At 40.3% G+C, this 16,111-nt stretch overlaps 2 long non-coding RNA genes across 2 annotated transcripts; both read right to left on the bottom strand.

The window, feature by feature from the left end:
* Positions 1–448: 448 nt before the first annotated feature.
* On the bottom strand, positions 449–1,516 carry LOC135436419 (uncharacterized). Its single transcript, XR_010437517.1, has 3 exons — positions 1,502–1,516; positions 551–1,451; positions 449–483 (listed from the first exon to the last, which is right to left on the bottom strand). It is a non-coding gene; the product is annotated as an uncharacterized LOC135436419 (long non-coding RNA).
* Positions 1,517–14,295: 12,779 nt separating this feature from the next.
* Positions 14,296–14,823, bottom strand: LOC135436810 (uncharacterized). Its single transcript, XR_010437599.1, has 2 exons — positions 14,719–14,823; positions 14,296–14,558 (listed from the first exon to the last, which is right to left on the bottom strand). It is a non-coding gene; the product is annotated as an uncharacterized LOC135436810 (long non-coding RNA).
* Positions 14,824–16,111: the final 1,288 nt, after the last annotated feature.

The following is a 16,111-nucleotide window of genomic DNA, read 5'->3' as shown; positions in this document are numbered from 1 at the left end:
CTCCATTTTCGTTGTTTCAACAATTCCAAATGACACGGCTGTGAGTTGACTTTCAATTAAATAATATTGTGAAATTATTTAAAAAAAAGTTGGTGACTTCATAGACCAATTATGGGCGTACAATTCAAAAAGGAACTACTCTAGACTTCTCTCAGAGACAAGAATAAATATTGTTTGTTAATATTTGAATAAAACAATAACTTAGAATTTTAATAATTGCACATTAATAATCACCGCATCAGCTTAATTACACTATATAATAAAAGAAGCAGATCAAAATATTGTCTTCTGAGTCGGTTAGTTATGGAATCATGAGGCAGTCTAGGTGTAATGAGATTATTGAATGATAATGACAATGATAATGAAGTACAATAATATATTAACTAATTTTTTTGATTGATATACGTATTTAAATAATTCATTCACTTATAAGGTATTTCCTTTTTATGCAATTGTAAACTAAAGTGCGTGCATACACAAAATCTATAATCATTATAGTAAATAAATAAATTAAAAATATCCCTTACTTTAACAAAAATATTAAAATTACCTTGGTGGTGCTAGTGGAAGACAGTTATTTTACTCCAGTAAACTGATTTATTTTTCCCGCTAACTATCCACTGTGCTTAGCATATTTAGCATAGGCCCGAGAGAAGCGTCAGCAGCTTCTCCATTTACGGACGCGTTGCCACAGGATAGACACATGTTTGACATTATCAAACCGCAGCATCCACTGCTGCTTGCATTTTTAATGATCATCACAGAAGGCGAGCTGCATTGAGAATGCATTGAGAACAACATGTTGCACAGGGGCAGCAGCAGGGGCTGTCAAAAGGGAAAAAAGGAAAAAAACAAATGGAAATATATTCAAAACGAGCTGCGAACAGTTGTGATTTTCGGGAGTGTTTGCCTTCAGGGACAACTGTTGCGCTGGCTGGAAACTGGAACTGGGTTCGCAGATTGTGGATCGGAGATGTGGGACTGGGACTGGGACTGGGACTGGTATTATTTCCGCTTTGAGCACCGTTTGTTTCTCTCATTCTCATTGCCAGTTTTGTTTTGATTCTTGAGCCGCGACTGCTGCTTCCGCATCCTTGTTGTTGTCTGATGCTGTTGTATATTTTGCGCATCTGTCGTTGAGACAGGTACAGGCTCAGGATCACAGTGCAACAGCTACGCACCTTTTCTGCTGTTCGGTTGCTTCCTCTGCGCGTATTTTTGCAGACCGGAAGTTTTTATGTCTTTTGTAACTAATCGTCAAGGATCACAGATCACAGATTTCGGCAAACTACAGCAAGGCGGGTGGTTAATGAGAAATCTCCAAAATATTAGTTACAGCCTGTTTCCCAGGCAGTTCAAAGGTTGAACAGGTTTCCTGTTTAACCAAATTTGCATGACCGGAAGTTGTTGCTCTCTTCGCTTGCCCCTGGGTGAAAGGTGATGCCAGCGATCTGTTTGAGATGGTATTTAACAATGGAAAATATAATTTTATGTCAACTACTTAAGCAGATCTTAGGAACCTAAGACTTTGATGGAATAAAGAAAATAAACAGTTCTGTTGGACTTAATAGTTTTTGTGGAGAACAATCAGATATTGAACGTAAACTTTTTCATAGCGATCGTAAGCATATTCTACTGATTGCTTGCTGGGTCCAACTCCTACAAATCAATCGCTTTGATGCTTATTAAAATGGCTTAATTTTTTACTCCATTCCCCAACGAAATCATTAAAAACATGAGCAAAACAAGCAACGAAATCGACTGGGACAACAGCTTGAATCTAGATAAGCCGTGCAACAGGATAAAGCTGCAGTGTGGCGAGGACAAGCGTTAACAAGGAGCAGGAGCAAACGCAACAACAGGCACAATGCATTGAAAATTATGATATAAATTATACAATACACATTGCAACATTTAAAATGTATGGTATGGAGCACCGGCCGCCGGCTGGTCAGGACGAGGACGTGCAGGACAATAGCGTGTCCAACTACAACTACCTGCTGGCTGTCAGCTTGAACCTGCCGATGCTTATCGACGGTTTAAGCGACTCAAATGAGTCTGGCCCCAGCGTTCCGGCAAGGTGAGGACCTTGTCTTGCCAGCGTGACGCGCGATTAGAGATTAGGGCAACGTCTGCGCGCTCAAGGACGAGGACAGACATAGTCCAAACAGGGACAGCCAGCCAGACGGCCCCTATGATCGCGACGGCCTTAAGCAGGATTCCATTAAAAAGAGAATGTCTTGCTGTTAGACAAATGCCTTCATAGAAAAATGCCTGAATACAAATAATCTTACAATGGTTTTCTCTAAAAAAAAAATTGTATGGAAACGTAAAAAATTGATAAGAAAAGTTAAATTATAATCTATTTGGCGATCGTATCTAATTTTCAAGCGATTCTTAATGGCTGTAATGTGTGACAAATTGTATTCATTGCATTTTTAGAATACATTACAAGAAATTCTAGAAACCCTTTTAGTTACGATAGACAATTTCTTCTTATCGAATGGTTTTTATAAATATATACATAGTCAAACACAGATTAAAGCAATTATAATTGTAAATGTTTTATTTTTTATCTAAAGAAATATTTGACAATATATTTTCAAAAATTAAATATCTTATATTGGAACGTTAAATGTTTGAGAAGCTAATAATAATAATTTTTATAGAAAAATTAATTGAACCGGCGACCTCTCATTAGTTAGTTCGACGCTCAACACTTAAGTTACACAGGCTCTTGCAAAGCTCACCTATATAGCTGAGTTGTTTTTGATGCTTGTCATACAATTCCGATCCAAAAGAAATCTCCTGTAGGAATTTCAGCTTCCTAGCTCTTAATATGTTAAAATTTTCGCAATAATATTTGCACAATGCTTACTAGAAAATCAAACAAAATCTTTTCTTATTCAACCTATATAAGCATGTCACACATTCAGCTTTCGCCCTGAAGCGAACTTAAAATCCGAACAGTCGCGAATTGTCAGAGGCTTAAAAAAAAAGAGTAGGGGAAATTTGGAAATAACAATAAAAGGATTGATCGGATAAGGATAAGGATAATCGCTATTGTGGGGCTTGTTTACGTTTAGATGAAGCCAATTGTCACAGCACAAAGCATTGTTAAGAGCCGAAAGGATTAGAGTGAAAACCATGCCCGATAGTTATATAACATTTCGAAGGCTTGCAGCTGCCAATGTGACATTATGTGGGTGCTCGACAGGATATTTGGTTGGCGATCGCATGACACTGAAAGCTTTGAAGTCGCATATGCCAATGAGAGCATGAACAGCAGCTGATGGTCTCAGCGGGCGACAGGATATATAGGTCCAAGAAATTTCTATGAAAAAACAAGATGTCATAATTTTTTTACTCGTCTTTGGGTACGTAGAAAAAGTGCCATAATAAGGACACGCACGCTCCAAACCGAAATGACAGGATCAGCGCCAGTGACAGCTGCTGGCGACAGCACATGCCTTTCAACTAAAGCAGGATACGCATATCCTGCGTTTAAAATTCGAGATTTTTTCTATTAAAAAATCGTGTGCAGACGGCACGGCACGCGCTTGACCTTGACATTGTTCCTAGGCACAGTCCTCGCTGACTCGCACTAAACTGGGACTGTACATGTGCAGCCAACGCAGCGAGCACAGCCGGCGGCTAGCGGAGGAGTCAAGCGTTAATTGTAAGGACACGAACACGGATGCGAGCACATGTACGGGCAGCCTACCTAGCTCGCATGCTGCTTACATTTTTTTATGTAGCTCATCGCTTTACTTGTTTTTTGTTTGTAAGTATCCTGTTCCAAATGTCCTGCGTCCTGCGTGTGCATGCGTACAGCAACAGCAACAGCAGAAGCAGCAACAACAACAATGGCAACAATGCCAAGAAAAGACAACAGCAAAAAAATATATATGATGAAGCGAACGAAAAATTGAGCGGGGCAGATGTTTCCTCAGCAGGCTGCAAGCAAAAATAACACCACGCATGATCAGTTGCTCGCCCTGTCCTGCTCGTACTCCTGCTCCTGCTGCTTTTTATGCTTAGTTGTGTTTTTTAGTGCGTCGCACTGAAATTGTGGAGCATTGTCCTCCACGGCCCCGCACGCATTAAGACTGAGGTTCGAGTAACTGGCGCACAATGCTGCCAAGTTTTTCTAGTAAATCGGATGACTATTGTTTCCGCCTCGAAGAAACCAAGGTATCATTATCATGTTGAGCAGCATAGACATAGTGCGGGTGCCTGTGCCTGCCTTGTCAGCCAGTTGCCTTTCAATCTGCAAGATGTCTAGTTTTTAGCTTGTTCGACTTCACATTGCTGATACAATAATTTTATTTTTTTTGTAAGCACTCAAGGTCTTCATTTGTTATGCAGCTCAGGGATCGCGGCACATGCTGGTCAATTTCATGTTTTCATGCACAGACAAAAAATAAATCATTTTTTAAGAATTTATTTCCCAACTGCAATAATTTTTTATGGCTTATAATAATATATCATCACAAATATTCAGTTCAAGAAACATAAAGGGATACACAACAACGATAAATACTTTCAATTAACATTGATCAAAAATGTTTAACTCTGCAAAAAAATATAATTCAATTCAGAGTTAGTTAAATAGTATTACAAATCGGAAAAGCTAATCAAAAAAATGTTAGAAACTGTATCTCTATTTCTGCTGAAAAGCTTCCTTTTATTTATTTAAACACACGAGCCAGGCCTCTGTGTCGGCAGATGTTAACTCTCTTTAATAATGAGGGCTATTCATTATGTGTAGCCATTGAATAATTCTTCCATTAATCCATCGGCAGCTGTATTTGTTGCCTAGCCCCCACAATATTTGCACAACATAAATGTAGGTGCTCGATAACTCAATCGATGCACACAAAGCCTACAAAATTAGATATGATTTTCAGGAATAACCCCTTGGCAATTGTATGCAATTGCCTGCAAATTTATACAATTTTGACAATATATTTTTGCAGCTTGCCTTGTCACATACTACGAGTGCTACTGGGCCTAAACCCCTTGGCACACCTTTGGCCAATTGTGACAATTGGGGAATTGAAGGATTGCAGTTTGCGTCTGCATTTGAGTGTTTGCGCAAACATGACCCAGAAATGTCTGTGGACTATTGTCAACTGGGTCCTTTGTATTTGAAATCCTTTTTTTCTTATTTCAGATTTGCCTTTTGATTAGCAGCGCTCGCGGTGCCATGTGCTGAAAGTCTTTGGAAGTCATTGTTGGAATTTCAGGTTTTTAGGTTTTGTGTTAGTTTTCGATATGGATATGTCAATAGAGGTTGCGATATGTTTGTCCAATCGAACTGTGAAATTTCAGTTGATGTTGATTTCAGCTCTGTGCATCTGCATAGTTCACCATTGTTCTCAGTGTATTCATTCAGTTTAAAGAGTTTTACGTGCCTCGGGCGAATCCTTTGGCCCTAGCATATGGCTCAGCTTCTTGGAACCTATAGAGATCTCTCTCTATTATTAAGCCATTGCCTGTTATATAAGTACCATAAATCGTCGAGCAGCAATTCACAGCCAGGCGTTAGTTTCCAAGATACTTTGGCTGATTATTATGCAATGGTCTAGGCTCTGGCATTGTTCCGCGTCCAAACACATCTGTTCTGGCTACTTCGCCATAAACCAAATACCTTAAGAGCTGAGAGCTAAACAGAGAACTTGAGCCAAGGTGCAAGACATGCTATCCTAGAAAAATGATCCTTGGCGAGCAGGTTCAGTGCGTTCGGCCAGGGCTTTGTTTATTTTTCTAGTTTGCACTGGCCTCGACTGACCCTGTTTGATCCTGTGGCCTGCAGCCTGCAGCCTGTTGCCCATCGCCTGCTGCCTGCTGCCTGTTGCTTGTTCTGTGGCTTTTGTTTCCGCATTTGCAGCTGCCACGCATTTGGAAATATTTGCATATGCGCACGCACTGTGGGTGTTTCTTCCCCGGGGTCTGTTCCGCTGGTCTGGCCACACAATGCCGTCTACTTTATTACTTTTTACGCATCACCTGTCCAGGGATCTGAACCTGGCAATGCCACGTGCTTTGTTAACCCAACTGACCTGCACTCGTATTTGTTTGCACTGACATTTGAGCCAGCTTAGGAATAGTTTTGCTCTTGAGTCAACGTGGTGGGTATTTTATTGTCGATTTGGAAAACATTCGAAACGTTCGTAATTAGGAGTGCATAGATGTAATCTATAGAGCACGTAAGCTGCAGATTTTTACAAATTTGTATACTCATATCACTCCTATCTTTAGTTATTTATCTTAGAACTAATCCAGCGGCCTAAGAGCACCAGATGCATAAAGATATCAATTGCTAAGTTTGCATAGCCAGAGATTTATAGAAATAGTTTTAAAGGAAAGAACTTTAAAGTTTCAATAAAACAAATAAATTTTGTGCGCTGTTAATAAATACAAGGCTTTCAATCATTTCTATCTTTATTTTCCATTTAAACTCTAGCTTATGATAATAAAGAAGACTTAAATATTTACAACAATTTTAAGAAACTCCTAGCTACTAGCTAAAGATTTTTTGTTTCTAAAAAGTAAAACTATTTTAAGTTTAGTTTAAGAATATAATAAAAAGCTAGTTTCATAAATACAGTAATATTTAAATGAAATCTGATGTCAAACAAATATTTTTTTTTTTCAATTTTATTCTTGTTATTACAGAACTTTGCATGTAGTTAACCATCATCGATTTGTATTGACTCGAAATGTTTGTAGGTGTATAGAATATTGAACCTCAAGATGCGTATTTTGTGTGTACTATCTAGGATTTTGTTAAGAAAAACTGCTATTCATTCAGTTGAAGTAGATATTTATGAAACTATTCCTTTTCCTCCTTTTAGTAGAAAGTTCTTTGTCAAAAAGCAGTGTAGCATGCTTTGGGATTTAATATACTGTGTACTATACAGCGACTACCTTTCATCGGAATTCAATAAACTGCACAGTGGCTATGCAACATGGAATCATGTCCTTGTGTCCTTTTCTATCCCCCAATGCATTTTCCACGCAGCGTCCTGTTGTGACACTATTAAATACGCATTTATGGCAGTCGATTGGCCGCCATTAGAGACCGAGGGCTGCATAGACCGAAATTTCGATGCGTGCGTTTTAATAAATTTTATATAAATTTGACAAAATGAATCAAAACAATAAGCGAAGCCGTTGCGTCAGGACTAGCGGGCAAATGCAAGGACACGCACGAAATGCGAAACAATTGCAGCACGCGGCAGGACACAAAACCGACGACAGCAGAGACAAAGGGCCAAGTACTCGAGTGGACAATGGGCCTGGCCTGGCCGGGCCTGACCGGGCCTGACTTGATAAGAATAAGAAACGCCGACCAGGCACCAGGCGGCTGCAGGACGAGCGCTGCCGCCTGCTGCATGCAGCACCTGGTGTTTGTTGTTTACAAGCCGGCCAGCAGTCAGGAGCAAGGAGCAAGGATAAAGACTAAGACGAAGACGCTGACGCTGACGCTTACGAACCGGTACAGTTTGGCAAAAATACTGCAAGATGCAACTGCGCACGTGCTGTGCGTTCCAATGCCAGGATTCGTATCTCTAGCCATCTTGTGACTGATTGTGATACTCAGCCACTTGAAGGACATGCCTGCATGCATACAGTCAGTCTGCTAAGGGCAGCTAAAAAACAGCCGCCACAGCCCACACTGGAAATGGGAACGGCTCAATTATGAGCGTCAAATTAAATTTTGGTAACACATTGCCAGCAACCCTTTGGGCCAACACGCTGCATCATCTGCGGCTGCTGTCTCTAGCCGTCTGGCGGTGGTCAGTCCGCGTCCAGGTGGTAAATCCCTAACCCGCTTCGATAATTACCGCCAAGCGCTGCCGCCGCCGTTTGACTGGCTTTGAGTTGAACTCAAAACCCAAGTCCAAAACCGATCCCGAACTCAAACTCGATCCCGAACCCGAACCCTTCGGCAACTGTTTCAATTTCAACTCTTTGCTTGGCGTCTGCTGCTATAATTTGATGGCATCTGTAACCGAGGGTTTTTTTTTGTTTTTGCCTTTCATTTGTTAAGTCTTGTCTCTCTGCCTTTTTAGCCACGTAGATTTTCAACAACGTCGTTCATTAGTCCGTCCTTTTTTTCGGGCTCCTGGCCCTCACTATTTTTTGGCAGTTGGCCATTACGCATGCACTGGCAGATGCTCTTGGCTTGGTTCGCTTCTCTGTTTTTATTTTTTATCCATTCGGTAGAAGGGTCAACTGTCCGATGTTGGATGCCGCTGGATGCCGCTGGCTGCCGCCTGTAAACAACACCTTTGATTTCAGCTGAAGCTGGCAGTCAAATTGAATTGCTTCTGCTGCTCCATCTGCTCCTGCCTGCTGCCAGGCAGCAGTTAGAAGGGTTTGCATTTTGTCCTGCAGGTTGCTCCTTCTCGATGTTTGTGTAGATAAGCAGCCGAGTCTTGGACATGTTGTCAGCCAAATTAAAAAAAAATACAACTTGCAGCCGTTCTTTGGTTTTAAGTCCATTTGCTAACAAAGTATTAAATTCATAAAGCGAACATTAAAACTCAGCAGGCCTTATAACAGGCCAAGCCAGTCGGATTGCCTTGGCGGACATTACTTGAGCCATATATCTCTACCAATAAAAGTGTTCATTCTGACTGATTGACTGACTGACTGATCAGTTTCAAATTCATCCTTTTCAGAGACTTGTTTCGCACTTTTGTAAAACTCAATCTATTCTGGGTAAAATTTAATGTGTGAATGTAAGACTTTCTACTTTCTTTCTACTAATTAATATTAAAAAAAATCTACCTCAAAAGCGAAAAATCAGAGGAAAACTGAGAAGGAAAACCTTATGTTTTTCGCGCAATCGACTTTAACCTTATTTTAAAACCTCGATATATAATGTGAGTATAATGTAAATGAGATTCCACGGGCTGAACTTGAGTTTAAAACTTGCCCCGTGCAAGACCTGTCATTATCCGCGATAAATGTCTGATCATACGAAACTTACTTTACTTTGTATTCCCTAAACCAATAGCAAATGTGTAAAAGGATAAAATAGTTTTGTAGAAATGAATGTTACAGGCAGAAGACGGCATCTCCGACCCCATAAAGCACATATATTCTTGAGCTGAGTCGATTTAGCCATGTCCATCTATCTATCTATGTGTCTGTCTGTCCGTATGTTTAAACGCTTCGATCTGCGAGACTATAAAAGCTAGAGACTTAAAGTAAGGGTAATATAAATATGTATTTGTAAATATAAGGATTTATATTGTATTATAAATATGTATTTGTGAATAAGTATTAGTATTGATATTCTCTTTGCTAGAACATAAGTTTTTCAAGTGTTCCTGTTCCTGTTTTTTGAGCATATCTCGAACATAGAAGACCTAGAAACCGCAAATTTGATATTTAGACTCTCGTATGGTGACTTTTGGGATTTTTTTGTTTGCTATTTCCCTCAAAGTTGAAGATTAGGGGCATAGTCTTGAGCTTTAATATTTACACACATTGGCTTGTCCTATTTATGACCTGTAAATTTAATAAAGATCGAGCAATAATTACCGAAGTTATTTCCGAAAGCATTTTCCAAAATGTGGGGCTAAGGGAAGAAGAAGCACAGTCGACGCTGGGTTCTGAATATTTCCTAGTCAGGAACTACCAACTAGCTTGTATTAAGATTAGATCAGCTAAAAGGGAAACAAAGAGTTCTTTAACGTTTTTCTATTATTTTAAGATTTCAATCTATGCTTTACTAATAGATCATTTTTGCTACTCTCCCTATTGTGATAATAATATTTGTGCCTTAGCTAAAAATTGCAAATCACAGACAACTGTGCAAATAGTAAAATTACGCACAAATCCTTTGTATAAACAAGGAGCATATAAATCATTTACGTAAAACGAGGACAATTTGCAAGAAGCTGTCAGCAGGCGACAAAGCAAAGGAAAAACAATAAGAGACAATTTGCAGGGAAAAACTAACAATGATTAGGCGAGCGTAAGGTAAGTCACAGACGGTAGCCAGGATATCTGTTAGCAGCAGACGGACAAATCAAACAACTGTCCACTGGCATATGGCCGCTGCCGTTGACGATTTTCAATAGAACTATAAGGAACTCAATCCCTGCCAAGGCCAAGGCAGTCGCTGGTCAAGCATCAGTGGCATCAGACGCCGATCCGTTGTCGTTATGCCCTTTAAGTGGCCAGGTCTCCTTCCAGGGCCCGCTCGGACAGCGCCGTCTGCAACGCCGCATGGGTCGCCATTGCCGTTGCCATTGCCGTATTGGTTATCCTTATCCCGAGAAAAGGGACGAACAGGCAGACAAACTGAGCCACTGAGCAAACGAATCACTGTATCCGTGTTGTAGGTGTTGCTCGGCACAACCCACCCAAGCGTCGGGTCTGGTGCGTTGCGCGAAGGTCCCATTCCCGGTCCCAGTCCCGGTGTCTGCATAACGATCCTGCGGTGCCGTTTACATTTGTCATTCTTGTGGTTTTTGCTCGGCTGCCTTTTGTTCGGCCCAATACATCTTTTGCCATCTTTCGCTACGGCAGCCGCATAAATTGTGTTCGTATTACTTTCAATAATTTCTTGCAATTGTTCGTCAAGATTCTTTTTTGTCTCCCTCTAATTGTAATTGAGTTCTTTCCCCTGAAAGAGTATCGAATGTTACAGAAGCTGCTCATTTGCGGATAAAGGTGGCATAAATTGCAGAAGCTTCTCAATTACCGCAATGAAAATGAACTATGATAATCATATCAATAATCGTATCGCTTAAATAGATTGGTATCTGTAAGATATTCATATATTAATCAACTGGTATATCCAGGACTTGCCTCATCCAAGTTTCTTTTTGATTAAAATATACCCATACCAAAGACAATATAAAAAGTGTTTATATTGTCTTTGCTTAATGTCGAAAAGTAAAACCGTTTATACATTCTTTATTCAAAAGGGTTGGATTTTGTAAAAATTGTGAAACACTTCCCAAAGAATTTAGCAGACAACCATTTTCACTAAACTTTTCACAGTTTCTAGTGGATTTTTCGAAATCGCTGAAAAACGTATTCATAAAATTAATATAATAAATATTGATAGTTAGTAGATAGTTTAAGCCTATCGAACGAAACCTTCTACAACTTCGCCCACACAGCTTTTCACCTTTGATTTCATCTACCAAATTCTTGACCCCATTCCACTAAGGAATGGGTGGATTTTCTAAAAAGGGTGCAACACGTCTCAAATGAATTCGAGCAAAGAACTTTGAAAATGAGTTTAGGATCGATCGGTTGTAAAACAAGAGTTCCCCACAAGCACGGCTGGAATTTCTCAAGATTAGCGTTTTATATAGATATACATAGAAAACAACTATCAAGCATGATATTCTTAATAAAAAATGCCAATTAAGTTGAGGAGCAAATTAACGTTTTTGGTGTGAATTTGAATAACATCGTTAAGCACTGAAGGAATCTACAAGTCCAAATACAATTCGCAATTTGGCGAACAGGTCCATTTAACAGTCGACCCTTTTAGGCTGTTTTACACTCCATGCTCCAGCTCAGGCATACCTTTCAAATTACTTTTGGTAATTGCCGAGAGCAAGCGAAAAATAGAACATATTGCTGAAAAGCTCATAGCAGGCGCATAATGTTGCTGGCCTGACCCCGCCGACAACCCCAGCGGTCAGAAGACTGGGACAGGCACTGGAACTGGGCACAGAGACAACAGTTGGTGTCTGACAGCAACTTGACGATGACGATGACGATGAGTTGGAGTTGGAGTTGAAATTGTTTTTGTTTTGTTGGAGCAACCTGCCAGAGGTGTGTGTGTGTGTGTGTGTGTGTGTGTTGTTTTGAAATTGCCAATGCGCATGCGCACCGGGGCAACAATTTCACATTTAATGATAATAATGATGGCGATAATAGGCTAAAATTAGTTAAACACGAATTATAACAAAAAACGACAAGCCAACACAAAAGGGTTTCTACACTGCGAGGGAGCGCGATGAACGAACGAAAGAGACAAAAGGCGAGGGCGAGAGAGAGAGAGAGAGAGAGAGAGGGGGGGAGAGAGATCAGCTCTCAACTATTTCCTCCAGCGACTTAAGTGCCGCCAGCTGTTGTTGCTTAGCTGCCGCTGGCGAGATTGGCTGAGCCAGGGCGAAATTACTCGACTTGGCCAAAGTAAAGTTGGCCAACTAATTTGACCGAAATTGAGTTCCATATGGCTATGTGATTGAAATGCGGTTAGCTGCAATATCAAATAAAAATACTTACTGGGCGGCAATATATCCCTTAGCCATTCATCCATTACCTTTAATCATAATGAGCAGCTCAGGCATTTTTGTCACGTACATAAATGTTAAACATTTTGTTTGGCCAAGGAATTCCGTATTGTCTTTGAGCCACTTTATGGCTACTTACTGCTTTTACGATTTTGGGCTTGGTTACTTTTGGCCTGGACCTTGCTTCATTTTTATTTGTCACCCGAACTTTGAAGTCGCCGCTCGAGTCGAGCTATTAATGAACGAACGCCCAGTTTAACGAGTTGGCTCATCATCCGGACGGGGCTTAGCTCCAATGATGAGCTGCTGTCTGACTGACCACACACAATTGAACTTAAATCATTTCTGCTTCCAAGCAGCCCACTTCAAACTCTCGACAAGCTGACAATGAACATAGTCTATAAATTGCACTCGGAGACCACACATACTTATAGTAAATGCATGATAATAGATGTGTTTAAATATTTAAGTGGGCGCATTTAATGCCATTTGACTTTATGGAAGACAAAAGAACCTTAAAAATTGCATAAGTAATTTTTGAGGTAGAGCTATTTACAAAACTATAATATGGAATGGAGTGTTCCATTATTTTTATAGACATCTTCCAGACTGCAGCTAACATGGCTTAAAAAATGGCATTAATTAAAAAAAATATTTAAAATTAAATCAAGTTTAGTTCACTTAAATAAATTGTGTAAACAAAACTCGAACTAAATATAGAATATTTAATTGTAATTTAAATTCCTTTTAAAAGCAAGCCGAGGGGTAAATTGTAAAAAGAATTATAATAAAGTTTTTTCACTTTTTAAATAATGTACACAAAGCTATTTCACTAATAAAACTTGTTCTCTCCAGGCCCAAAAATGGACTTTTGTTTGGCTTGCTTTGCTCTTTTATCGAAGCTTGATGCTTGCAATTCTCAACAAGTTAAAGCTTCAAAAGAGACTTAAGCTGTTTGGATTGCAAGAGTCTTTTACTGTTCATGATAGAACCGAGTGTTTCTCGAAATTTCCTGCCCAAGTAAACAATATTATCTTCGAGGCGGGCAGCTCTCAATATTAGTATTAGAACTATGAACACTTTCTTGGCAATATGTTGGCCATCAATGCCCTCTATAGGCATTGAATTGTAAACTGTCTATTGGGCAAACTGTAATTTACTTGACCCAAATGCATATCAAATATAAAAGAGCGTACCTTTAGCCATGCAGCTGATCGCACATTAGGCCCAGGGGAACTATTGTGAGTATCTTAGCCAACGCAATTGTCTATCCATATCTATTTCCCGCAAGATGCAAACTAAATACAAATGAAAACACTCAACGAAGCACTCAAGCAGTAGGCAGAAGCAGCTTGAGCTGCGAGCTGAGGAACTGAATTGAAATATTACATGATGGATAACCAATCAAGCGATTATCCTTATAATTATGATGGACTACTGCCAGCTACCGCGACTCGCTCTCGCTATGTACTGTGTGCTCCACTTAAGACCTTATCGCTGATCGCTGATCGACCACAAAATGCAATAAACAGAGGGCAACACGCAGTCGTGTATTTTTGACAGACAGTTACAGCTTCATTCGGGCTCACAAAGGGCCAAATGTGAAATGTATAACATTCTCTATAGAGCGGGAACAGAGCCAGAAGCAGGAGCGGGAGCAGGAGCTCGGCCATGGCCATTCTTTTCACATTGACGACAGCATTATTGACGCATTCGGGCAAAAGACGACGTGGCACATGGAACTCATCTGCTGGATTCGCTACACTTAAGGGTGGATCATGCCTGCACAATGGAGGAAATGCTATATGATCGTCTTTTGTCTGACTTTGACCCATTGTTGAGCTGCTGACTCGGCTAGGCGATACTTTCGTATATCTAACATTCGACTCCGGGTACAGCTTGTCGCCGATCCACGGCTATCTTTGTGGTCTATTAAAGCAAGATGTGCAGCCAGATACAGTCTTGACTTTTAATTGCCGACAGCAGGCCTATTAAAGGCGCATAAAAGCCGTTTTCATTATGCAATATAAGTCATAAGTATATTTAAATTCAATTACCATATCAAGCAACTGCACAGCCCACTTAATGAGCCACAACAAAGTATTGAAAGGAATAATCGGAGCCATAAAACCAAGTCATAAAACGCAATGCTCAACGCTCCTTTCCGCCTGGACCCGGACAGATGCAACAGCGGAAGGATACGCAACACTTTTATTGCACTTTCGAGCAAACAGTTTTCGATTTTCGGAATGCCTCGATAAGCATGGCCTGGTGCTACATATGGAATGATCATATATATATATAAATATATATAAGGCGGTATGGGAGTTCTTGCCGCGCTGGATAATCGCGCGTGCCGTGCCGCGTTTTATCTGTGGAACAGCTGCCACAACGAATTGCCGGCTCGATAAGAACCTTCTGTCCAGTTAGTTACCTTTCGACATTTTCGATATCTTTGGCTTTGCACTTATTTGCTTAGATTTCGTCTCAGCCACTATCTTATCTGCCCCGTTTCACAACTTATCAGTTGTCCCCGTACAATGCGTTCGATCCGCGTTGGGTTTGTCTGCGGTTTCGGGGTTTCAGGCATTCGATGTGCACTTCTTGGTACCTGACTGGCTCCAAAACTGAACTTAACCCCATTATTTCTTGGAAATATTATTTGTCTGGGCATTTGCCGCAAGCTTAGCACGCGCCAAAATGGAATTCTTCTCTTTGTTTAAGCAGTGTCAATATTATATTTGGAGACCTACCACTGGGGCGATAATTTATGTAACGACATTTTTGTGAGAGACTTCGATTTAAAATCCCTTTGCCAAGGGAAATAACAACACACAAAAAATAGTAATTAAATAACAGGGAAACTAAACTAAACTTAATATGCTTTTGGTACTTTTTACTGGTGATCGTCAAGGATATGGGTATATCTGTAAAAGATATACATAGATACCAAACTTATCCCAGCTGGCTTGCACATTCTTGCTGTTGATTGAAAGCGAGGCAGCTTTTTAAGTTTTCGACTTGCATTTATTTATAGCTAATATCAGTTTTAAAGAGTTGTTTTTTGGAGAATTCCTTGATTTATGTTAGAAGTCGACAACAAGAACAGCTGCATTTGGCCCTCATCACTGAACCGAATATAATATGACACTCTTTAGAGCACGCACTGGCGCAGGCACAGGTAGAGGCAGAGGCACAAGTACAGGTAGCATTACATAAGTACAGTTCCGTTACGCGAATACAGTCGGGAACATTGATTACTCATGAGCAGAACAACAACAACAATAACAAGAAGAGTCAAAACCAATAAAATACAATTTTTTTAAATAAAGAAGTCAACAACATCATCGGTGGGGAGCTGGCTGGTGAGCAGAGGGGCAGGGGCAGGGGCAGGTAATCAGCCCGCATAAATACAAATTAAAGTGCAGGCGACTTACGGTTAATATATGCAACCACAACAACAACAACAAGAGCAACAACAAGAGCAACAGCTACCACAACCATGATAAATGAAATAAAAGAGAAAGAAAATAGTATAAAAATTAAATTTGTCGCGTGTTTGCCGCCTGCTGCTGACGAAGTAACCGAAAACAAGCAACTGATGGAGTTCCAGCCGGAGCTGGAGTTGGATCTGAAGCTGAAGCTGAAGCAGGCCCAAAACCAGAAAGATCGCAAGCCAAGTTAAAGCCAAGCTAAGGTAATGCCTCTGCCGGAGACCTGGAGTCGGGCCCAGCATTCATTGCTAATCATGGTAATTATGGCAATGAAAAAGTTGCCCAGGCAGCCAACCGCCAGTAGAAGAAGATCCACAAAATGGAACAAAACAA

This window comes from Drosophila montana, unplaced genomic scaffold, assembly GCF_035044405.1.
Source record: "Drosophila montana isolate Dmon_TW-CO22-7 unplaced genomic scaffold, ASM3504440v1 contig_3733_1, whole genome shotgun sequence".
Classification (NCBI taxonomy): Eukaryota; Metazoa; Arthropoda; class Insecta; order Diptera; family Drosophilidae; genus Drosophila; species Drosophila montana.
Note: the sequence above shows the minus strand (reverse complement) of the source record. Positions and strands in the feature narration are given on the sequence as shown.